Here is a 27644-nt window from a genome sequence, read left to right on the forward strand (position 1 = left end):
ATTGTGGGAAGCTTCAGGGAAGCTTGATTTGTATCTCAATCTTGTAGGCTTAGTCCCCAAGGCTCCCTCATTCCAGGTTTAATTCTGCAGATCTAAGCTTTTCTTTACTGCCTCGGAAGGTTGCAATAAAGCTATCAATACTCTGTAGCTCCCATCCTCAAACAAGAGGAAAAGAAGAAAATTTGTGAAATACAGATTATACTTCAATGCGCTCAAATTTAATCATAAGGCAAACATAACCTAGCTCAAATCATAACAGAAGCTTTGCAGGTCGCTGATTGGATGACAGAGTTTGCTCTGCAGCTGCAAATTGGTTTGCATTTTTTTTTGGTTGGTTGCTCGGAATATCCTCCCACCCGCATAATAAAAGACTAATCTCTTACTGTTTGCATGTTTTTTATATAAACGGAAAACACGTGTGCTATTGATATAATCAAAAAATATTTTTTTAACCTCATTAAATATCCATCTTACACGTAACATCCAAGAAAAGAATGAAATTCTAATAACATGAGCACCTGCACATAACCTATACAACCTAATTTCTATTGCGCGATACTAAAAGCATAGTTTCAATCGTAAAAGAGGAGAGGAGTTGAAAATTGGACCCTCTACAATCATATAAAGTCATACATTCAAGGAGAAAGTGACATTAAAAGAGTGTCTGTGGATGACATGTACCTCTGTTCAAACTCATTCTATTTCATCTCTATCTCTCTCTGAATGCATCATATGTAATCACCTTATAAGTGTAAAGGATTTGAATTGGTCCTTACGGTTTCCTCAAGGCAGATGCTGCGCCCATTACAATGGCCATCACAATGCCGATACCAGCCCCTATTGATGCGCCCACTGCTGCGGAATTCAACGAATTTGCCTTCGCTGTGGCATCTTTACTTGCATCGATTGACATTGGATGTTCTCGTGCCAACTCCATCATTAGTCTATCTCTAGCAAGTTCCTGTAATAAAGGCATTAAAAATGAAATTACTATTATCCATGTTTGTTATAAATTTTGTTCTATCAAATGAACAAGTAAACCAATTCGCTTATGGAAAACCCTTCACAGCTAGCTCTTCCTGGAGCTGACAACCACCAATGCTGATACTGATTGATAGACACGTAAGAGGGATGGGGAAACCTCCTAGGAGAACCAATCCACTTGAATATCACATGAAGCATCACATATTACTCAATGTGAAAGTTCAACTAGATGTCACATATTATGTTGGTTCACATAAGAAAGCTATAAATTTCATGCTCCTAATTTGAATTTACATCACACCCCGCTTATTGACTTTGCACATTCAAACTTGAATCTTTCGACGAAATTTCTAAGAAGAAGCTTCACTTAAACCTCAATTTGACTGCATTAGACCTTTCGATTGTGAACTACTCAATGACTGACCAGTTTTTGCAGCTTTTGTTTGCATGTCCTTTCCTAATTTTTTGTTTCAGATATAGGAAGAAATATAAACAATAAAGTAAAATGTCATGTACATGTCAAAATAAGAATAATTAATTGAGAACAAACGAGATCTGATACTATGACAAAAGATTCTCACCTGAAATGAAGCCTCTTCGTGATTATGTAGAACGCTGTGGACTCGCTGACAGAGAGAGTTAACACCTTCAACTGGAAAAACACAATTTCCTTTCTCCGGAAAGGCCTCCTAACAACATTAATAGGAGCAAATAAAAGCTTTTGAACACCAATTCTTCTGTTGAGTTTTTCATTGCTCACATGTGGCGACAAGGAAGCCTCAGAAACAGTAGCCATAACATATGGACTGGAATTTAAAACTTCAGTTGTGCTTGGAGATGCTTGGTATGCTTTTAAAACTGCTTCAATTGCAGCCTTTTGGTGGTGTGCACTAACAGAGAATTTGTTTGTTATTGCAAGAACCCAAGGAATCCCAAGAGATTTAGCCTCATCCAGAAACAGGGACAGGACAGGCTTTTGTTCAGGCACACTGGAAGTATTGTATCGAGGTATGGTATGTGATAGATTATGAACAAAAACAATCAAATCTGTCTTCGAACTCAGATCACGGATTCCCAACCAGAGTTCATCCTTGAAGCGAGAACTTTCTTTATTCAGCTCCTGCAAAACAATGGGATTGCAAGTGAGTGAGTGTTGCCATACACAAACAAAGAAACCAGTTGAAGAGATGGCTGAAAAGTTGATCCATAGACTGGCCTTGCAACTTATCTCTTCATTGACAATAAAATTGTACATATATAACTTAGGAACTTAAATACAACCAACCACATAACATGCACATCATACCAGAGATGCATCAGAATATCTTTGCAAAAACTGTTATCAGAGAGAAAGGAGAGAACGAACATCTCAAAAGGCAAGTTTTGGGGAAAAAAACAATTTTGAAAGTTAAGGCTTCTGAATTAGGAGTGTTATAGGATGAGTATCAGCATACACGAGTTTTAGAGTTTATTATTGTCCAAGTGTTTCTAAGTTATTTCTCGAGATTATATAGCACATAGGATATTGCATGTTGGAGGAAATTTGGTCTCTTGGAAAAGCAAGAAACAAGATGTGGTTGCAGGGTCTTGCACAGAACCTAAAATCATGCCATGTCCTAGCAAAACATCTGAGCTTATTTGGCTAAAGCAATATCGTCTGGAGTTGAAGTTCGGAAGTATTGATGAGATGGACTTGGTTTTTGACAACCAGGCAGCAACGTATATTGCTTCTAATCCAGTGATTCATGAGAGGACCAAATATATTGAAGTTAAATTATCACTTCAATAAGAGAAAATATTCAATCCGGACATCTTGTTACCAAAATTATAACTCAAATGATCAACAAGCAAATTTACTTCCTCTCTTAGAGGCCCTCCAATTAACTATGTGTAACAAGCTTGGTGCAAATCACCTTTAGATACTCCAAATTGAAAGGGAGTGTTAGAATAGCAGTACTAGTATACGGTCTAGTATAGCCTCTAGGGTTTAAGTAGTACATTGCGCTGCACTGTACCTGTCCCTTTTCACATTTTTCGCCCCCTATATATGGACGTGTAGAGGAGGGAACAAACAAAACTTAAATTCATTCGGATACTTTTTTATCCAGTACTCCGTCCATTCTTTTCTATAAGAGACAGTTAAGCGTTGATAAAAGAAGAAGCTAAAATTGGTTAGAGACAATAAGTATGTAAAAGCTATAAACTTTTTTTTTTTTTCCAAATAAAAAATACCCTCACTTATAGGGTGAGAAAGAGTATAAGGGAAACAATAAGGAAATTATTAGAATAAAGAGGATTGTGAGAGAGAATGTGTGGCGGAGAGAATGTGTGAGTGAAAGGATTGATACTTCAAGGGCTGTGTGATAATAAATGCATTGATATTAAAATAAGTAATTAAATGGGGACAAAATGGGAAATAAACAGAAAATTTGAGACATACTCTAATGCTATGTTTGGATGGAGAGAAAATGAGGGAGGAAGAAAAACTAGGAAGGAAAATGGGAGGAGAAATGGTTTTTTTCCTATTTGGATGAGGGAAGAAAAGTGTGAGGAAAGAAAAGTTGAGAAGAAAATGAGGCGGGTTCCACAACCTATTTTCCTCCCAACTTTTCTCTCCATGTATGGAGAGAAAATGAGAAGAAAACATATATTTCCTCTCTACCCTTACATATGTTTTTTCAGCAAATAATACCTATTTATTTTTTTCTTCATTTTTTCACTTTATTTATTATTATCAAGTCTTTCTTTTGTGTTTGCTTGATTGAAAAATAAAATAACTAAAATTAAAAAAATCCTTCTAAAACGAACTGAAAGGAAAAACAAGTAGAGTTGTTGTTGGTTTTTTTAGTACTACATTGCACAAAATGCTATTTTTTTCTTTTTTTACAAAACTATTTTATATTAAAATATAATAACATGATAATATATCTTTATCAATAATTTGATTTTAAATTATATGATTATGTTAATGTAAATATGGTTTTTATTATGATATTTAATTTGATTTTAATCAAGATACATTTTGATATAACAGAAAGGGTATTTTAGTCATTTGCATATTTAGTCATTTTATTTTCTTTCTATTTTCTTTTATCCATCCAAACATGAGAGGTGATAATATTTTCTCTCTAATTTTCTCTCCTCTTTATTTTCTCTCCTCTCAACTTTTTCCCATCCAAACAGTGGGTAAATGACTCTTATAAATAAAAACAAGCAATAGGTGGTAGTCGTTCCTCATAAAAAGCGGAGGGAGTATCTCTTTTCTCTTTTATCAAATTTATCAGCAGTGATTTCCATATGGCATCCCACTCATTAGAAAGTTCTGAATCAAACTAGGGGCCAATTCACCAGTTTCCCAGTTGAACTGATTAGTTCAGTCCAATTTTCATAACCTTGGAAACCAACATAAGTAAATCCTAAATAAAATGAACAGATCAAGATAGAAAGGGGGGAAGACCTGCATGTTTATTCCAGCAGAATCACAGTAGTATAAGCCATCCGCAATACCTTCTTGTACATCAACCTCTGGAATGAGAACCTCATTGGTAGTAGTATTTACTTTACCTTTGTTCAAGATTGCCTTTAAAAGTGTAGTTTTGCCAGAACCCTGCACCCAACTATAGCAAGTCAAGACATGTATAGTGAAATGAAATAGACCAAAGATCCTAGGGGGGAAAAAATTATTTATACCTCGAGGCCAACTAACCGGACCCTACGAATTCTAACATGGACCTCTTTGGAGACAGTAGTAAAATCACTGGTACAGAATATTAAAAAATTATTCAAACTCTCAGGACGGAAGGATTTCTCCTTCTCAATAGGCCCTGAAATATGTTCTCCAACAAGACTGTCTGCATCTGAATTCATTGAAGGAAAAACAGGCATCAAAGAGTCTAACACTGTTAGATGCTTTGGTGGGCTTCGTAACGGAGGACCAACTAGTACTCTCATCTTCTGTAAGTCAGGTTGGCTTCCATGATTTGAAGAATATTTTGGAGCAGAAGGAAAGGATTCAACTGTAGTTGAACACCTATTTAAGAAGAAAAAATACACATAACTCTATGTTCAACCTATTTTATATAAAGTAATGAAAAACAGTAACTTGAGAGAAGGCACCATTTTATATGCCTTGACTAACCAGTTCTAGACCATTTACAATGAAAATGCATATATAGAATAACTGATAAAATACTTTTAAATTGTATCATCCCATGCCGCCAATCAAGCAATCTAGATTGATATTATTTTTGCACAGCAAGCCCCAAAACAAACAACATTATACATAAGTATATTAAGAAAGTAGCTAATGTCTAACAGATGAAATATATTGGTGCAGCTACTACCTACTCTTCACTTCAGAGACCAACCTAGTAAGGGATCCAAAATCTATAGTCCATTATGTTATATGCGACCAGGCGACAAATATTTGCCTAATTGTTTTCCCTCTAATTTTATGGCCCCATCCATTATGGGGCACAAGAACCACAGTTTCTCTGACCTCAAGTTCTCAGATTGCAACAGTAATCAAGGCATCAAATTTTCTATTCCAAGAGGACACTTTTAAGCCACTTCATTCCAATTTTATCCATCCTAGGAGCTCGCTATCATAATCCTCTAGCTTTTCTCAAAGATCTCTTGTTTTTGGCGAATTACAAGACCTAATTGTTTCTGATATCTAATGTTCGCTATCAAAATTCATTCATTGCAAACACTATGTCTAGGTCCTCACTCCCCTCACTTCCTCCACCTCCCACCAAAAAAACAAAATATCTGAGCAGGAAAACTTGCCAAAACTCAATAAATGAAATTGTTTATATGCAGTGTATTGTAGGGAAATGACAATACCAGTTACCATTCACTTGAGCATGGACAAGAGAGCACAGATGCAAACCAAAACCACTAATGTCAACTTTCAGAGGTTCTCCATTTTTTGAACCGGGCACACCATTCCATCCCAGAGGAACAATTGAAGTTGCGGTGCGAATAACTGGAGACTCCACTATATGGCCAAGTTCAACAGTCCCAGCAATTGCAAGGCCAAGCCATTGCTGTAAATGAGGAAGCTGCTGCCACTGCTCAATTCCTAAGAAGCGTGATGCATCATCACTCATGCACAAGTCATAGATTCTGCAACCACAAGGGAAAAGCGGACACAAGAATGGTTAACAATTTTGAAGTTGAAATATTAATGCAGCAAAAGTGCTTTATCAAAAGATATAAAGAAAAAAAGCCTAGAAGTTCAAGCATCAAGCATGTCTTATTAAATCTATCCAACAGGTAAAGACCGATTATGTAGGAAATAATTAGCTTTTATGAAATTGTAACGGGATAGCTCATGGTTATAGAGATAATTTAGTCACACATGGCTTAGACATTTCACTTACTTAAAACCTTCAACTATGAAACGGCATATGTGCAAGGAAGATATATATATATATATATGTATGTATGTATGTATGTATGTATGTATATAAATGTAGTTTCCCAGATTCTAAACAGTGGGGCACTGAAAAGTCCTGCCCGAATTGGAATAATCTTAAATAAAAAATCTTCCAAGCAGTTAATTGGTACGTTCTTGAATTTTAGGAAAACAGAAAGGGAGAAAGAAGGGAAAGAGTGACAGAGAGAGAAGAGGGAAGAGAGAAACAAGAACAGAGGAGTTGGTGGATAATCCTGGAATTCACTCAAAAGTCAGTACATCTCAGTTTGATCCTGGAAATATCCTTTTATAGAAGGAAACTAACTAACTAACTAACTAACTAACTAACTAACTAACTAACTAACGTAGTCTCACAAAATCATAATCTAACGGCTATATTAAAATGTCCTATCTACCCTTACTTATATAACACGAATTATAATTACATAACATTAATCTTCTTAATAAAAAACATCATGGATTCCTGATAATCTAGGAATATAAATTCCATGCATAGAGTTTGTCCAATAAAACTTCTGCCCGACAAATAAAAGACAAAATTTCCAAAATCTAGAAACATATCAAAGACAACTGCAGATGTGCTGTACCTCTTTCTTTGCACACATCATGATGCGCTCCATCCAATATCCACAGACAATTTATAACAATTCAGGATGGTGAACAAGCATAACTTATCTTTTATATAGCTGAAATTATTAATATTTACAATTACAATAATTACCTTTGAAATCGAGACCGGTATGACTTCATTGAATGTGATTGAAATCTTTCCTTCAGCTCCGCAATAAGAGATCCAACCTGAAAATGTCTTTGCCAGAAGAAAGCAAACAAAATGAGAGAACTTCTTCATTCATGAATACAAAGTTGGAATCCTTAAACAATTTTAGATGCTTTTGGACTTAAAGACCGGAAACTATACAAAAGATAGATAAGCAAGGAAGCTCATACCGATGTTAACTTTGAGTACTCTGCACCTGATAGTGTCTCCACTGAGGAGTTTCCCAATAAATAAAGCTGTTTTACATGAAAAAGGCTCAGGTGGATGCATTATTCCATTAAAAGGAAATAACAGCATGGCTAGTGTGTAAAAATAAACTGACGATTGTACCTTAATTGAGGTAAGTAGCACATTAATTGAGGAAAAACAAGGAAAGATTGCACAGGTTAACTGAAGTAAAAGGAAATAACAGCATGGCTAGTGTGTAAAAATAAACTGAAGATTGTACATTAATTGAGGTAAGTAGCACATTAATTGAGGAAAAACAAGGAAAGATTGCACAGGTTATACTGAAGATTATACCTGCCCAAATGGAACATATGAAGGCAAATATGGCACTCTGTGCCATGTCCTTTTATCTCCAATGACAGTATTGCTCTTGGTGTCTGTTTTCTCATTTGTCGTTGCCTCCATTGCATGTTTATCAGTGTTGGGAAGGGGCTTAAGCGATATACTATCAGAACCCTCTTGTATTTCAAGAGACTGCGGTTCAACCACTTCCTCCTCAATTAAAGTAGAGGCAAGAGAATCAGGCACTAAAGTTGTTTCCATAGAACTAGCTTGGCGTTCTCGGTGTTTACTGAGTTGTCTTCTCAACCCTTCCAAAGGAACTAGCCTAGAGAGTCTCCAGAAGGATCTCTGCACAGGACCCATCCCCAAAACCAACCGCTCTCTCCCATTCTCTTTATCCTTTTCTGCCCCTTGTTCATTTGTTTTCAGCAGCAAGCCATTAATTTCATCTTCACGAGGCACCAACTGAGGCTGAGCATTATAATGATGAAAATAAGCTGGAGACAAAATACGGGGAACCAGATCCTCTGGGATACAGTAACTCTTGAAATGATGCTGCCAGCCTTTTCGATTAACATAACTAGAAAAAGAGGGGAAAGGAGGGGAAATTAATATATTCATATACCATAACTTATAAATTTATAAGTAGTTCAAGTTTAATGAAAGGAGTGGAATGAAAACAATTAAGACTGGGGGAAGGGGCAAAAACAAGCAAAACGTACTCCTTCAGAGCAGCATTTCCAACAGGAGGCTGAGAAAACGTTATACATTTGACAGAGACCTTCTCATTCTCCTTTGAAGGAGATGTAGCAGCAACCACCCTCAAAATGGCAAGGGTAGCTAATGCAGCTACCTACACAAAACCAAGGAACTGAGCGTAAGAAAACTTCTTAAATATAACATAAAGCATTTTTGTAAAATAAAGGTGAGTGAAAAAAACATACAGCTCCACCAAGTGAATGGCCACATAAAACAAGTTTGCGTTTTTTCTTCTGAGCAAGCCTATACAATTCCAAAGCAGGTATTCCTTTTGCGCGAGCCATAAAACCCTGAGAAATAATATCAGAGTTTAGAAAAAAGAGACCACAAGTTTACATACCCATATGACCAAGCAGATAGAATTTAGGATTCAAGTGGTCATGAATTTCTTTGACCAAATCACATAATAACTTCCTTGATTGAAACATGATGCATCTAATGAGATAATTAAAACGTAAAAGGACAAAGAAATCCATGATGATTGAACCACAAACCAATCAAAGCAGAAAAAATTCAGTAAACAAATTGAAGACGTTCACAATAGAGAACAGTCACATTTACCCGATGAGCAGCAGGTAGGGATTTATTCCTCAACTGTTTAGACCTTGATTCTAGGGGCCACATGGTCTCCGCTTTACCATTTTGGTTTCCATCCTGGTCAAGTTCGGTTGCCGCATGGCCTTCAGGTTCCTCAACAGCATCCTCATGAAAGATTGCACCTTGAAGTATATTTGCATCAGCAATAACATCCCTTTCAAGAAAGAGATAAATAAACGTAATATTCTTGAATATATTCCTGAAAGTTATAATGCCTTAGGAGGATGAGACAAAGGATTGTCTAAAAAAAGTACCCACTTGTACTGCTTTGTTCCTATAAAGGAAGCAAACAATGTGTCTCCGGCCTCTGCCAACAAATACCTGTTACCACATCATCAATCAAATCACTATTTGTAAAATTTATAGATATCAAATTTAAACGTGAATGATCTTCAATAGTTAAACACCATAAAACACTGATAAAAAATGTAGCACATGTACTACTTAGTAGGAAAACACAACCAACTAAATTGCAAAAAAAAAAATGACTGCTATTGCACAAACATTTCTCTTAAAAATTGGGAGCTCTCACAGATTTCACATCTCAGAAGGTATGGGAAACTACTAAAATAATCTGAGTTAAAGACTATTCTAAATTATAAAATGATAACAATAAAAGGTCTCCAGATGTCAATAATAAATGTCAGAAGTGCAATTAATGAAGCATAACAGAGAATTCAGAAATAATAAATAAAAAACACAATTTGACAAAATTAAAAAAAAAAAAATTAAGAATAGCAAACCTATGAGGAACATGATCTGATGAAGGTTGTACCCGCTCCAAAGAAACAACTTGTCCACCAAAATCAGCCTTGAATTTATTTACAGCTCGAATCAACTCAGTGGCAGGTCTCTATGATATGAGGAAGGGTAAACATATAAGTACTAGTAATTCACAGATCATACTTAATTAAGAGATATTCAGGCAATATAAAAATATACCCTCATTAAGGCTCCAAAGTGGTCATAAGCGTTTGTAAGAAGGGAATATATGATTCAAGCAATTCCTAGATCTTATGTAATTAATCAATATCATTGACTCTTTGTCCGTAGGGACCCAACAGAGTCAAAAGAAACGTTAATTCTTGTTAATACGTTCCAAAATTTAAATAAAGGAATGGAATTGGAGGGTAATTAGTTCCATCCCTTACCCCACAAATCAGTAATATTTGTCCCCCAGGAAAATTAACACCAAGATTTGCAATTCAGATGACTCGTATTCAAACACTTCGCCCAAGGCTAAGCTCAACCTTATCTAAGGGGTTCTGATAAAACAATCCGCAATTTGGCGTAGTTATCCTTACAAACAAACTTCCCATTCAGCTTCCTTACCATTGGTGGTGTCAAACAAACAAACACCCAACCTGTAATTTCGTTTTTACCACTTCCCTATAATTCAAGCCAAAAAATGTATTCTCAAGTGACTTTTTATCATTAAATTCCTTTAAAAGATAAAAAATTATAGTTGTCTTCCAGGTGAATACCAGTTGAACAGGCAAACTACCTTGTAAACGCACTCAGAGAGAACCATGCAACAAAGAATTTCCTGCAACTCGGAAACTGACTCGGCCTTGATAGCACGGCAGAGATCCTGAAGCTGCTTCTTCCTTCGCTCGTACTCCTCCTGAATCTTCTTCTTCTGCTCCCGCTCGTTGCTCCACGGCCACTTCATCCGCCATTGCAGTGGCCCCCAAGAGACCTTTAACAGCTTGGCTCGCTGATCTCTGATCCACGGTTCCACTCGGCTCTGGATGAACTGCATGGAGATAGACGCTCAGGATCGGAATCCACCGACCTGACTGGATTAAACTGGATTCAGAATCGAATGAAGGTTTGCTTCGTTCAATCTCTCTTCTAATGCAACCAGAGAAACGGCATCCTCTCTATACGCGGAGGAATATCCAGCCATCTACTCACCAGCCGGTCTCTTACTTCCTCACGCCAATTTTCTTGGCTCTTTGCTGGTTTTTGAGTAATTCGCATTTTTTTTCTTTTTCCAATTTTAATTTAATATTAAACATTTCAAAATCTAAGATCATACTAACTGCAGCTCTTAATATAAGATTTTATTTAACTTTTATTTTGATTCTAAATATAAGACTCCAATTCACTTTGTCTCTTATATTTATACATTTTTTTCTAAAATAGTCTTTTTAATGATAGTAGTTCTAGTTAATATACTTGATTAGCAAGGATATTTTAGAAAACACAACACATATTTATTACAAATAACTAATTTAATTTCTTTTATTAATCTCTTCAAATTAGTCAACTATCTTTTATAATTAGAACCAGAGGTAGTAGTATGCAATCAAAATATTAAATATGAAATTGAATTCTACCGACCCATTGATTAAATTTGCTAATTTATGCGAGATGGGTCAAAAGTATAGAGTATAATTAAATTTAATATTAAACGTTTCAAAGTCATATATCATATAAATAATTAAAATACTGAATCCGAAACTGAATTCCATTGACTGATTAATTTTTTTAATTTATTTAAGGTGTCTAAAAAAAATATGAAGCACGTTGAAAAACGTATATAGAATTGGACAAATTAATTTGTTAACATTTATAATTTTATCTTATTTTTAATCATCATTTTAATTTTTTTCTTTTTATTGAACACTTACAGTTTTATCAACTATAAGCATTAGTCTATATGCCCATAATTTGTTAACTAAGGCTGATATGGATATTGACTAAGCGATATGTAAGGTCTTACAAAGATACAAAATAAAAAGAAATTTTTAAAGATAAAACAATGGAATAAGATTTATTATCAACATAAAATAAAAGTTAATTTATCTATACTTTTGGTTGATTTTGATTTTCTTTATATCCATATGGCAAGATAAACCAGATAAATATGAAGTGAGAACCATGTCATGTGGTTATTTAAGAAGACTAATCCGACCCGGCTCATTGATGAGATGGGATCGTATCTATTTTGCTTAGCCTAATGATCTTTTTAAATGTTTTTAACGCCTGAACTATTCTTATTTGCAAGATGAGTTTTTTTTTTTAACTGCTTGTTCATTGTTTCCAATATGCAGAAAACAATTGATGTAAAACACGAAGGCAAATTGAGAATTGAGGAGAAAATGAAGGAAATTAGAAGGGAACAGGAAGAATGAAGAGAAAAGCAGATAAAACTGAGACTAAAAAGTTTGTACATTTCAATCGTATCTATAACGCAATATGCCATCAAAATGAAATTAATTATAAAAATAAAATAATAATAAAAAATCTGAAAATGAAAAGGGAGGGAAAGTTGGGTTATGATAACTGCCCATTAAATCATTAACTATAAAGATAAATAATTAAAATTAAAATTAAAATAACAGAAAATCATAAATATTTGCATCACTAATTAGTGGAAGATTATCTATTTCATTGTTATATGGTCGAGTTGAGATTGGATGGTTATTACGCTAGGGTAAAAACATTTGCTGTATTATGGGAAAATGCAGGATGAATCGTCTCGAATTAATATTGGGAAAACGGGCCGGCCCGATCCTACAGGGCCAGCCCGTCAGGAGCTCGGGCTTAAACAGGCCGACTTATTTAAACCCGAGTAAATGAACCATTTTTCCAAGCCCGGCCCGTGAGATGATGGGCTCGAGCTGGCCTGCAGGCTTTTGGCCTGTTTAACTAAAATGTAATTTTTTTGCATATTTTATCAAAATAATAAAAATAAAACAATAAAATTACTAATAAAAGGTATAAATATAAATAAAAATAAGTCACAAACATAAACATCATTATGTCTAAACATCTATCACAGTGTAATAGAGTCTATTGAATTGAATAAATAAATAACTAAATAAGCACTAAATTCAGTAAATAATTATAATACGAATGATCTAGTTTAATTATAAATAATTAACAAAAAAGTTTAACTAACAAACATAGTATACATAAAGAATAATCATTTGTCCTACTAACAAAAAAGAAAAGAGTCCATCATCCTTAGTTCTAAATTTATTCTAACTATAAAAATGATATAGATCTTTATTTTAATTCAAAAGATTCTTTAACCAATCCTATTTCAAGTATAAAAAATACGGGAGAATGACAAATAAAGACTGTAAAATTACACATGCAATATTTTAACAGGTTTTGACAATTTATAAATGACAATACATTTTTGTAAATATACCTAGTTTTAAATTTTACAACTTTCTCATTTTTTTGGTTATTTTCCCAACAATTATGGTGATTTTTTTGTGTGTAAATGTTATCTGTGTGAGCGGTTAGGGTAAATGAAACTAAGAGTATGCTCTATGTAAAATGTTAGGGTTTTCCTTTTTAAGTTAAGAAAAAAATAGAAATTTTAAAAAATGTTGGCGAGCTTAAACGGGCTAGCCTGTTTATTTTTCTGCCCTACAGGGCTAATCTTTTTAAACCCGACTTCTTTTTCAAGGCTTCAAAATGCAAGCCCAGCTCTCAGCTTAAACAAGTTCGACCTGTTTTCTTGGCTCTAATCACGGATTCGTTTCCCCTTATTAGGAAAAGCCCGCTTGTACTATTGTTGAGATGGGACATGGGAGGAGGTTTTCTTGATCCGATTTATTTCTCTCACAAATTAGAAAATTAAATTGACAAATTATGAGTATAATAAAAAAAATTACAAAAACAATAAAAGAAAAAAGTACATGAATTTAATTAAACATTAGAAGAAATTTGCATATTGTTTTTTCTATATAATTTAAAAATATTAACAAGTGATACATAAATTTTGTGACATATTTCTCAAATTATATTCAATTCACATGACTCATGAAATTATACATAAATCAAACTAATTTAAAAATAATTGATATTAGTATCAATTAATTTAATTGATATTACTTTGCTATTACTACTAATGCAAAAGTGAAAACTTAAGTTATAACATATCCAAGCTATTCACAAATCTTAGTGCTTGTTTGAAATTGTTAATTGCGATTTATGAAATATGAAAGAAATATATGAAGAGTTTTATCTCAACTTATATAAATATGTTTATAATAAATACTTAGTATAAATAGCTTCAAATAAACCCTTAATTATTTTTTTGACCAGCAAATAAACCCCTAATTAAAAAGTATGTTAAGAAGTATTTTCATATAAGAAAACATTAAAAATAAAAATAACTAAAAATAGAGCTGTCAAAACGGAGGATCGAGATTGTGTTTTAGCGGAATCGAAACAAAAAAGAATTGAGTTTAAACAGACTAGTCTTTTGGGGTCATAAATTGAAAAATGTGAACCTTTTAGGATTGACGACTAACCCGTTAAAACCAGTCTAATTTTTTTAATTATTAAATCCTAATAAATTATTAAAATAACATAATATTATTAGCTATAAATCACTATTCACCGTGTGAGTGACGCTGCAAGTCACTCAATTGAAAAAGAAAAAAAAAACCTAGGTATTAGATAATGATGAAAGGATGAAAGTTTTGATATTTTTCCTAGAGTCTACTTATAATAAAAGGCAATAATGAAGATGAATATGATAGTAACATTGATGTTGCTAATCTTTAGCGGCTTGATTTTCTATCTTTATGATTTGTTTGCTTTTATTTAGTTTTGGTCCTTTTTGAATTTGAACAATACTTTATTGGTATTTGACATTTTTTAATATATGACTTTTGTTTGCGGTTTGGTTTGTATTAGTTTGAATTTGTTTAACACTTTATTTTACTAATAGTTATGATTTGAATTAGGAATTTTAGGAGATTTATTGTTTTATTTTTTCATATTTCAAAATATTTAAAAAAATTTGAAATTTACTAAAATAATACTCCTATATTTTTTAATATAAGATCTAATTAGCTAATTTAAATAGATTAAATATTAGTTAAATTAGTTACTATGATATGTTTTTTTTTAAAATACCCTAAACATTTTTCTTGATTCTTTCCCTTCCTCTCTTACTTGATGATTGTTGGGAGAATATTAATAGAGTTGATTTAAAAAAAATGATAAACATGTAAAACAAGTCATAATATAGAACTAATATTAACTTTCTAATTAACTCTTATATTAAGTGTAGAGGAGTATAAAACTTGAGCAGGCAAAATAATAATAATAACATGATTATATGACATGCGGGTTCTAAAGTTCGGCACTCTTAAGCCCTAAAGGGCCACTCTAAATGGATTAGGACAAGAGAGGTATATGGCAAAAATTTCGAGACAAAAAAAAATTAAAACCAACAGAAAAATGGCCTAAAAGTCACTTGGAGTGAAATTTTATCCTTTCTTTTGAACATTGCAAGGTAGTCAGAGAGACCCCATTTTGTCTCTCTGTTCTTCTCGCTGCACGGTTAAGAGAGGAAACCAATGCTTTCACAATTTTGTGCTCGTTTGGATTAACAGTAAATAAATGTGTCTTAAAATAATTGTAATTTTTATAAGTGGAATTGCTTAAAAGTGATATTAATTAAATATGATTTTTGTTTCTGCAAGAAAAATAAAAATTCTGAATTCTGTTTGGATATTTTAAAATCACTCACGGATCTAAAGTTGTGATTGATTAGGGTGAAAATTACCCAAATGGTGCAAAACCGCTTCATAATCATTTTTCTATATGGGCATGCACCCAGGCACTTGTTGTTTATTATTTATTTTTATTGAAAATGATTATTTTTACTTAACCTATTGCCCCCTAATACAATTTACACCGAAGTATATAATTGTTCACTTAATATATATCTGGATTGAAAAATATAAAAAGAATAGAAAAAAAACACCTATGAATCTTCGTCAAAGGGACGCAAGAAATTAGAGATTGTTTTACCTAAAAATGTTATTCGAATTAGAATTGAATTAAAATAATTACATATTTTGTTCAATATTTAAATTGGCCTGAAATTTTGACCGGAAAGGGAGGAATTCCGTGGGAGAAAAATAGTCGTTACTCACAGATAAAGGGTCGAGACTTGCAACGGCATTTTCTGACCGTTGCTCCTTCACTTTCAGGAGAAATCAAATCAAATGGCTCTGCGAATATCTTTCACGTGATTTTTCATTCCTAACCCAACGGCATTTTCTTCAAATTTTCAGAGAGAAATCAAATCTCTCTGCCAATATCTTTCACCTCATTCCCTCTCCCAACTAAAATCCCTCTGAAGATTTTTCGTTGACGCTGATGCAACTCTGTTTTCACTCTCTGGATTTCGTTTTGGTATTCTTAATATGATATCTTCGGCCGGATCCTCTCCACTGAGCAATTTGAAGTCACTCGATCCGTCTTCCTATGAACGACAGAACTCCATACTTGTGCTAAATGTCCTCTTCGTCGTCATTTTCGAGATCGTTGCCGCCGATTACGTTCACCTTCCGTGCTGCCCTCCATATGAGGAGTAGAAATCTGAAGATCCGGAGGAAGACGAAGAGGAGATTTCAGGGAAGGCGGAAAGAAAGAGAGGGCCCGGCGGAAGAGTGAGATACAGACAGAGGGAGCCACGAAAGAGTGTGATTGCGTTGTGGAAAATCCAGAGACCGAGAATCATGTCAGAGTTGAAGGTATTTTCTCTCTAACCATGCCCGTAATTCCTTTTCCTTACAAAAATTGATACGTAGCTCTGACTTTGTCGTAAAGGTTGCTTGCCAAATTTATATCAGTATCCCATTTGCTGCTCAGTAGGTGATGTAGAGATTTTTCTTTTATGGAAATTTTTGTTGCTTTGACGAGTTCATCAATTTCATGTCTCATATGAATGCGAGGAACGGCTTCTTATTTAACAGAGGAAGCTGATAATGAGAGTAAAAGATGTTTGCTTAATAGAGAGGAATCTGACACTTTCATGATTTTTTGTTTATTATCCTTTAAGGTGGCAATTTTTGCAGCAAATTTCTTATAATATGGCTGCGGTTATTTGATATTTCTTTTCCAGAACAGATTCATAGAAGTCGGTTTGAATGGAGCCGATTTTAATATAAAATCAATGGAAAATTTTTACAGTTGGTAAGACTTCCATATAGTTATAGCCAACCAATTATTTTCATACCATATCGTCCTGGTGGCATCAGCTAAATTTGCCTCCCATAAATTGCAAAAGTTGAAGTAGAAAGGTAACTCTAATCTTGGACATGAAGTGCATAACTTGAGATTATTACTCATCGGAAGTCTTCATTGAATGGCTCTCTTATTTCTTTTATTTCTCATGCCCTCACTTTACAGAATAGGGAAAACTTGGGAAAAATTACTTTGACTACATCATTAACGGACTATGATAATGAGAGTGCTCTGTATTCTTGTCCATTACAAGAAGGGAGCGAAAGATATCTATTATTCTTTTCTATTACATTTGTTTATAGCAACACCACTTGCTGCAACTAAATGAGCATAACTTATAAAGCAGTTTAGTGAAAGCCAACACTACTTTCTGTGAATATATTCGATGGTTTGAATTACTCTTAATTTACATCTGGGGGTGCTTTTCTTTTTTCTCCATATGACATGTTCGTACATATGTTCATTTTTTATGTTTCTTGTCTTGGGTATTAAACAATGCAATTTTTATCAAATCATGCATTATATTTTGCAGGATATGGAAGGTTGTGTGTTGTGGTGAGGGGGCATTGGCTGAGTGTGCATATGTTGGCCAGACACGAGCACTGGGAGATTACTGATGGTAATTTATTTTAATTCGCAAACATGCAATCAAGCTTCGTACAAGGTATGTGAATCCACCTCATGCAATTTGATTACACCACGAGCAACTATATAGAATGCAAAAGAATTCTTGCTCTGCCAACTTGCCAAGCATTTAGTCAATAAACGGCATGCAACCTTTGATAATCCATACATGCTTGCAAGCCAGTAACTGTATTAAGCAGGAATAAGTTCATTTTGGGTGTTAGCTACTACAACTATGCCCTTTTTTTAGGGACACATTGAACAAGGCTCGCCTAGATTACATACGCAATACAAGCAAAAAGTCAATCACACCCCCAAACTTAGACTTTTGCTCGTCCTTGAGTAAAACAACAAACCAGCAACTAAGTAACAAATTGCACATCAAAGATTGTGTAGCATATCCTCATCAAATGCTCAGGAAAATATACAGGATAGGAAATTACTGAATCACCCAAAGAAACAAGTTTCATGAGTTTAAAATAAACTTTCAATGATTTTGGAGTGTGAGTGTGTGTATAGAGTCAATGAACATCTCTCATGATAATGTCTCAGCAGAATGGGAGACTTTAGCCAATATACTAACCTTCAACCGCATACTTTCATAAGCCTGACTTCTTCTCTCTCTCTGCCTACAACTTACCCCATATAAATTTGAAATCAAGGGACTTTTTGGCTTATAAGGTGGCCAAGAGGTGATGGTTTAGGAAAGAAAGGGGAAATAGAGTATACTTTGAGACAAATATTTCAACCACTTTCATTCTCCCAAACTTTACCAAAACTTATTTATCTTTTTCTCTTTTTTATTATTATTGTTTTTTTTTTAAGGACATTAAAAACAATAACTCACAGCTTAGTTTCTAACGCTTTAAATTTTCAGAATATTTGAATTACCCCTGCCAACCATTCAAAATCTCAGCATCTCATCAAACTCCTTATCCTTCCAACTTCCATTTATCTCAAAGCTAGGGACTTCATGGTTTTTCTCAATTGGTTTTGGGCTAGGAAGAGGTTAGGGTTTGAAACAAAACATAAACATATATACTTTTTTTTTATGGCTCAAAGTATGGGTTCAAAGGACAAGATCTTGAAGGTCAGCTTGAAAGGCTCAAACGCATTTAAGAATTGCCCTAATCCTTTTTCAAATTCATATATAACAAACCATAAACTTTGAGAAATCAAAAGAAGGATCTCAAGCAATTTAGTTAAAATAAAAGTATGAAGACTAAATTATCTACTCAACCTCAACATCATCACTTGGAATATCTTGACCCTTTTTTGTTCATTAGTTTCTCCAAAATTAAGGAAACATAGGTTTTAATCTCACAATTCAAGCATCAAAGAGCAATTCAAAACTTCCTATCAAGCATAATAACTAAGCATTTTGTTCAATCATTGGACCATTCATACATTCTCAACTAACAACTCGCCACTTCAGCTCATCTTTCATAAAACCAAACGAGCAAGAATTTAAGCTAATAAAATTTCTACTATTTCAACTGTTTTAAAATTTACTCAACAAAAGCGGCCTTTCAAAACTTTTCAAATTTAACCCTGTTATCCACAAAAATCCTATCCACAAAAATCAATCCTCACCCCCAAACTTAAAACTGACAGTGTCCTCACCGTCAACAAGAGTAAGTGAAGATCCTACATGCAGTCAGAATCCAAAAACAATATATCCACTGCATGAAAGGTCAAAATTGGCTTTTTTCCTGTACAAGTATAGAAATATGTACAACTATCAACAGTATTGCTATCAGATAACCACAATGAAATCAATAATTACTATTGGTATCCACAAATTAAGCAATGAAAAGATCTGTTAACAATCCACATATTCAATCAGTTCTCAGCAGTTAACGCAGTTATAATCAACAGTGACAGATATTGTTCAAGAGTCACAATCAATCCAACAGGCCATCAGTAGCCTTTTCAGAACCAGACAAGCAAATAACAGCACACAAAATAAATCAAGACCTAAAAAAAATACAAGAACACAAACAAAAACAAAGGCAAAAAAAAAAAAAAAGCAACAACAGTAGTAGAAACGGCCCCAGCTAGTCATCCTCCTCCTCGGACTACTGACCCCCCTGATCCTCATCACCCTCTACAAACGGATTGACGGCCATATCATCTCCCGAACCAATACCAGCACCAGAGGTTCCAACTTCATGTTCCTCTCCCGGTGACTCTACCTCAGTGCTTGTATCTTCCACATCTAACGCGTTAATGTCCAGTTTCCTCGCCATCTGGACTAACAGTTCCTCCATGCCCCTGTGACGTATCTCTCTATCCAATTTCTTGTGGAGGAGATCCAAGCTTCGAGCGGTAGGGTCAACACTAGCACTGGCTTGAGCTTCCTGTTCCCTCCTATATTCCTCAGGAAACTGTTCAGCGTACATGGCTTCAGTGATCCTTTGATGTTCTCGTTCAGGAACCAAATTAGAGTAGTTGAATGGTGAAACCAGCTTGAACTTTCGATCTTTTTCTTTCCATTCTACCTCCGCTTTAGTTAACAGATTCGAGATGAGATGAGGCATGACGAGATTGGTGTTGTGGGCTCTATTAGCATCCCATATGGCATCAAAAATCAATTTCCCTATATTCACTGTTGCTTTGATCATGAATAGATATATCAGAAGCGTCAGATTCCGTGGGGCTTCACTAAGATGAGTGGTTGGCATAATGTTTCTTGTGACAATATGCAACCGGATTCTGGCCTCAGGTGTCATGTCCTTTCGCATAATATAAGCCTGGCCCTCTTGGGTCTGACATCAGAGCCTGTGAGTGTCGCTGAGATTGCACCGAGAGGAATCTCCTTTTGGTTGCTGAGATACCACTGATATTGGCCATTTTCAACCTCGAGAAGTTCATAATAATCTCTGATGCACTCTGGAGTAATGAGGACATGTTGATACCGGATAAACATCTCATTACTCATATTTGTTGCCACCCTAATATAGAATTTCCTAACTCATTCACCTCGCTTCTGGGTCCAATCAGATTTAAGAATTTGAGCTTCCTTGCTTTTTTATAAAACCCAAATTTGTTTGTGCAAGGAAATTCCCTTTCTTGATGCAACCCTCTCCTTTCAATAAGCTCCTTGATTGGGGGATCAGGTATTTTGTCTTTTTTATACTTTCTTGATTGTGCAAGGAAAGTTTTCTTCTTTTTCTTTGTCGGTTGTTTTGTGATTGTGGTATGTTATTTGCTTAGTTTGTGTGTGTGCTTTGCTTTTTCTTTCCAGGTAACAATCCAATGGCCCCCAGGAAGAAAGCCCGTGCCACCTCCCCTGATCCTCCAATTAAAGAGCTCATTGAAAAAAGAGGTTTGCATCAAGAAAGAGAATTTCCGTGCACAAATAAATTCGGGTTCTATAAAAAAGCAAGAAAGCTCAACCTCCTAAATCTGATTGGTCCCAAAGGTGAAGGGAATGAGAAGCTGGTCAGAAAATTCTATGTTCGGGTGGCTACAAACTTGAGTAATGAGATGTTTATACAGTACTAGCGTTTTCTCATTACTCCGGTGCGCATCAGAGATCACTATAAGCTTCCTGAGGCGGACAAGTGCCAATATCAGTATTATCTCAACAATCAGAAGGAGATTCCCCTCGATGCCATCTCAGCAACACTCACCGGTTCTGATGAGATGTGAGTACGGCCTAAGAGGGGCCAGGCATATATTATGAGAAAAGACATGATACCGGAGGCCAGAATTTGGTTGCATATTGTCACAAGAAACATTATGCCAACCACGCAATCTCAGTGAAGCCCCAAAGAATCTGTCACTCCTGATATATTGCAGATGAGATGTGCTAGATATATCAGTGACAGATTCTTTGGGGCTTCACTGAGATGCGTGGTTGGCATAATGTTTCTTGTGACAATATGCAACCAAATTCTGGCCTCCGGTATCATGTCTTTTCTCATAATATATGCCTGGCCCCTCTTAGGTCGTACCCACATCTCATCAGAACCGGTGAGTGTTGCTGAGATGACATCGAGGGGAATCTCCTTCTGATTGTTGAGATAATACTGATATTGGCACTTGTCCATCTCAGGAAGCTCATAGTGATCTCTGATGCGCACCGGAGTAATGAGGAAACGCTGGTACCGTATAAACATCTCATTACTCAAGTTTGTAGCCACCCGAACATAGAATTTTCTGACCAGCTTCTCATTCCCTTCACCTTTGGGACCAAATCAGATTTAGGAGGTTGAGCTTCCTTGCTTTTTTATAGAACCCGAATTTATTTGGAGGATCAGGGGAGGTGGCACGGGCTTTCTTCCTGGGGGCCATTGGATTGTTACCTGGAAAGAAAAAGCAAAGCACACACACAAACTAAGCAAATAACATACCACAATCACAAAACAACCGACAAAGAAAAAGAAGAAAACTTTCCTTGCACAATCAAGAAAGTATAAAAAAGACAAAATACCTGATCCCCCAATCAAGGAGCTTATTGAAAGGAGAGGGTTGCATCAAGAAAGGGAATTTCCTTGCACAAACAAATTTGGGTTTTATAAAAAAGCAAGGAAGCTCAAATTCTTAAATCTGATTGGACCCAGAAGCGAGGTGAATGAGTTAGGAAATTCTATATTAGGGTGGCAACAAATATGAGTAATGAGATGTTTATCCGGTATCAACATGTCCTCATTACTCCAGAGTGCATCAGAGATTATTATGAACTTCTCGAGGTTGAAAATGGCCAATATCAGTGGTATCTCAGCAACCAAAAGGAGATTCCTCTCGGTGCAATCTCAGCGACACTCACAAGATCTGATGTAAGACCCAAGAGGGCCAGGCTTATATTATGCGAAAGGACATGATACCTGAGGCCAGAATCCGGTTGCATATTGTCACAAGAAACATTATGCCAACCACTCATCTTAGTGAAGCCCCACGGAATCTGACACTTCTGATATATCTATTCATGATCAAAGCCCCACAGCACCAATCCCGTCATGTCTCATCTCATCTCGGATCTATTAACTAAAGCAGAGGTAGAATGGAAAGAAAAAGATCGAAAGTTCAAGCCGGTTTCACCATTCAACTACTCTAACATTCAACTACTCTAATTTGGTTCCTGAACGAGAACAGTAGAGGATCACTGAAGCCATGTACTAGTGTTGACCCTACCGCTCGAAGCTTGGATCTCCTCCACGAGAAATTGGATAGAGAGATACGTCACAGGAGACGTAGATAAAGGGCATGGAGGAACTGTTAGTCCACATGGCGAGGAAACTGGACATTAACGCGTTAGATGTGGAAGATACAAGCACTGAGGTGAGGTAGAGTCACCGGGAGAGGAACATGAAGCTGGAACCTCTGATGCTGGTATTGGTTCGGGAGATGATATGGCCGTCGACCGTTTGTAGAGGGTGATGAGGATCGGGGTCAGCAGTCCGAGGAGGAGGATGCTGCTGTTATTTTGTGTTCTTGCATTTTTTTTGTCTTGATTTATTTTGTGTGCTGTTATTTGCTTGTCTGGTTCTAAAAAGGCTACTGATGGCCTGTTGGATTGATTGTGACTCTTGAACAATATCTATCACTGAACTGTGTTAACAGATCTTTTCATTGTGGTTATCTGATAGCGATACTGTTGATCGTTGTACATATTTCTATACTTTGTGGATATATTGTTTTTAGATTCTGACTGCATGTAGGATCTTCACTGTCAATTTTAAATTTGGGGGTGAGGATTGATTTTTGTAGATAATAGGATTTTTGTGGATAACAGGGTTAAATTTGAAAAGTTTTGAAAGGTCAGTAAATTTTAAAACAGTTGAAATAGTAGAAATTTTGTTAGCTTAAATTCTTGCTCGTTTGGTCCAATGATTGAACAAAATGCTTAGTTATTATGCTTGATAGGAAGTTTTGAATTGCTCTTTGATGCTTGAATTGTGAGGTTAAAACCTGTGTTTCCTTAATTTTGGAGAAACTAATGAACAAAAAAGGGTCAAAGTTTATTTTAACTAAATTGCTTGAGATCCTTCTTTTGATTTCTCAAAGTTTATGGTTTGTTATATATGAATTTGAAAAAGGATTAGGGCAATTCTTAAATGCGTTTGAACCGTAAAAAAAAAGTATATATGTTTACGTTTTGTTTCAAACCCTTAACCTCTTCCTAGCCCAAAACCAATTGAGAAAAACCATGAAGTCCCTAGCTCTGAGATTTTGAATGGTTGGCAGGGGTAGTTCAAAATATTCTGAAAATTTTGGTAAAGTTTGGGAGAATGAAAGTGGTTGAAGTGAGTTCTGATTATGAATAGAAATTTATCTCAAAGTATTTGTATACTCTATTTTCCCTTCACCTCTTGATTTTTGAGTCAGGCTTATGAAAGTATGCGGTTAGTATGTTGGCTAAAGTCTCCCATTCTGCTGAGACATTATCATAAGAGATGTTCATTGACTCTATACACACACTCACACTCCAAAATCATTTGAAAGTTTATTTTAAGCTCATGAAACTTGTTTCTTTGGGTGATTCAGTAATTTCCTATCTTGTATATTTTCCTGAGCATAGCTGCACAATCTTTGATGTGCAATTTGTTACTTAGTTGCTGGTTTGTTGTTTTACTTAAGGACGAGCAAAAGTCTAAGTTTGGGGGGTGATAACCTCTCCCTACTTATTCAACTTGTTTTAGTACTCTTTTATTTTGTTTGAAAGTCAATTTCATTTGCAAGAAAAACCCTGAGGCGAGTAAGGAATAGAGAGCTGAAAAGAGACCATCCGCCGTGGCTCATGGGAGCAAACGCCCATGAGCAAACGCCACGGCAGCTCTAACAGAGAGAAGGGAGTGCATTTTTGTGTGAGGCACTGCGGCTCCTGGAGGAGTCCCTATTTGGTGTAATCCACTGCAGCCGATGATCACATGGACGATGACCACAGCTGCGGTGCCAAAGCTGGTCACAGCAAGCCATTCTATGTAATCCGTCATGGACGATGACCACAGCTATCGCGGTGCTTGACCCCTCGCAACTGTACGTTTTATGATGTAACTTAAAAATTAGGGCATACAGAGGGGGGATGCTGGGTTTTTCTGGATATACTTTGACTTTGGAGTGATTTTGGAGGCTTGCTCTGCTAAGGTTTGGAGCTTTGAAGGCTTGGGATCTTTGGGCTCGAAGCTAGAAGAGATTCGTAGCTTGTTACTTGATATTTCTGGGTTTCCTTCTTCTTCCCTTCTTGTTTCTGCTATGACTACTGGCTACTCTTATAGTTGTAGTTTTTTACTTAATATGTATAGCTAAATCTATTTTTCTGGGGTTATTTTGATCTATTATATGAATTGAGACTTGGTTTTGCTTTCTCTTGAGTATTAATGATAATGTTCAGTTGTTTTTTACCTTGAGCTTAATGCTTCCTTATATCTGGCCAACATTTGGGTTGATTGTTTGATTAGTTCAAACTTGAGAAAGTTAAGTTAATCTGTAAACTTTGGTAAAAATGTGCTAGACCAAAAGTTTAACTAAGTAAATAGATGGGTTGTTGATAGAATAGAGATGTATCTGTTAACCTAGCATAGACTAAAGGGATTTTGGTTTTCAAAGTGCAACCTTTTCAAACAAATGCAAGAGATTGCATTTGGTTTTATCGTGTTTGCAAACATTTGGTTTTGACTTGAGAAAGCTTAATCAATTCTGTGAACCCCGACTAACTGAACTCATTGCTAAGTACTACTTAAAGTGAATAATCCAGTTTTATGAAGTATCTTAGTGAAGAATAACCCTAGTCTCTTAATTGTTTCAAAGTCAAGTAGATTTTATAGTGCCTTAATTTCATTTCACAAACTCTTTCACAACATTTGTCTCACTTAACCTAATCAAGAGCGATACTTTTTATATTACTTGCGCCATTTGATTTGTCCTTGGTTGTATAGGCAATCAAAAACAATAGAGAAAGGGTATGCAGTACATTGATGTAAAATAAATGTCGAATCACTTGGTCTAATAACTCTAATTTCTAAGTAAAATTAACACAGTTTACTTGTAGAAAATATAGAGCTAGAACATTTCATATCAATACAAAAAGATCTTTGTCGATTTTCAGGTGCAGTACCAAAATGAGAGTGAATGAAAGTGCAAACAATACTTTGGAACTTAAGAAAAACAATCAGAGTATCAATTCTCCCAAGAGTTTTGCTTCATCTTCGTCGCATTATATAATCTGGAGCTAAGTATCACTGAATGTGCAAATAACTAATCATTCTTAATCAAACCAAACTTCCATTCGAATGACTCAATTAATCAAACAAGAATCTGATTAATTTCTAACTCAAGAATGAATTACCAAATCATTGAATTGAATGCTGTTTCACTGAATTGAATATCTGAACAGAGTACAACTAAACTCTAATCTAATTACCCTACAACTAATAGAAGGAGATAGATGAATGTAAACTCCCTCTACAATCCAATAGCTCATATTCGATGTTGCTCTTGGAAGAAACCACATAATTAGCTACACATGACAGCGACTTCTCCTCCCCTCAAACTCAGGCTGTAGCTCATGAAAATATCAAATTCGGCAATTATGATCAGTGACGGAGCAGTAGTTCTGAGAAGACAGAGAGGAATGAGAACCAGTGAAAAAAGGAGTATCTCCTGTGTATCCGTCAATCCGCGCAATCAAGTAGCCAGAAAAATGAAAAAATGGTTCGGTTCCACCACCTCCTCCTATGCGGTTATTAATCTTGTTTTTGGGTTCAAGTTGCTGTAACTGATTTATTTGCCAGCTCCCAATGAATTTCTGAACCCTTTTTACTTTTTCCACTTCTCCATTGAAATTTTCGGAACTAAGTGTAAGTGTTTTTTTTCCTTAAGGAATTCTTTTCCATTTCTATCAGTAATGGAATTGCTTTTCCTCTAGACTCCCCTTTCCTTTCTCATTGGAAATGTGTTTCTACCCTTTATCTTTACTATTCTACCCTTGAATTTAGAACAATAACCTAGAAATAATATCTTTACTATTAATGCAATTAATGTTCGATCTATTCCTTAAAATAGCCTAAAATATACTTCCCAAGCGTATAAAAAATATGATTTATCAATAAACGTTGTCAAACCTCCACCAAATAGGTCACAAGCTCCTCCTTCAACAGAAGCATCCCAAGAACCTTACTAAAGAGATTCACAGATTCAGTTCACTTAGCCTGAAGGACTCCATTTCCCTCAGCCAAGTCTCCAGCCACAACTTCCATTTCTTGCAGGAGAATCCCAAGATCCTAACTAAACAAATGATAATGAGACTCTGCTCACAAAACTCGAAGAATTCTACTGCACAAGAGGACACTATGACTCGGATGACTCTGACCCAGAAAATGTCATGAACCTGTCATCTAGCCATGAACCTATCTGTAAAATTCTACAGTAGACACAATCATCAATGAGATAAGAGGGACCCGTCAAGAATCTCCTTTATGTCATTCAGAAGATAAGGGGGACCTGCCAAAAGTCTACTTTATGTCATCATCTACTTTTACTTTTATGTCAAGTCGTCATAATAGTGTTTACTATTAGGATTTGTCATGTTATTGCCTAAAGCCTCTATGTAAACCTACTCTGCCACCAGTTATGGGCAAAAAGAGTTGTAAGAACTTCTCGATATAATACACAGTGTGCTTTCCTCATGAATTCTCTCTAAATTTCTATCTTCTTCTGAAAGCCTCACTTATAATATTTTTCTTCTATTACCAGAGATTCTGAGTATGCTCTGCACTTGCCTCTTTAAGAGGATCTTGTGTATCAGAAATAGAATCTAACCCCGATCTATAAAGGAGTGTTTAGTGAAAATCTTTCCAATTATTCTAGATCTGGTATTCAAAGTTGAGAGTCCTAACATGACCCATTGATGAGTTGAGAATGAGTAGCCTTATTTAGACTAAAGCTTTGGATATCAGACTATATTAGCTTGGTTTGTTTTAGCTAATACACCTG

The 27644-nt window shown here is 35.4% G+C and overlaps 1 pseudogene; it reads right to left on the reverse strand.

Moving 5' to 3' along the window:
• Positions 1 to 482: 482 nt before the first annotated feature.
• On the reverse strand, positions 483 to 10981 carry LOC114739127 (uncharacterized; annotated as a pseudogene).
• Between the last annotated feature and the right edge of the window lie 16663 nt (positions 10982 to 27644).

The sequence above is a fragment of the Neltuma alba genome, unplaced genomic scaffold (assembly GCF_004799145.2).
Source record: "Neltuma alba isolate B1F8T4 unplaced genomic scaffold, ASM479914v2 tig00013776_pilon, whole genome shotgun sequence".
Classification (NCBI taxonomy): domain Eukaryota; kingdom Viridiplantae; phylum Streptophyta; class Magnoliopsida; order Fabales; family Fabaceae; genus Neltuma; species Neltuma alba.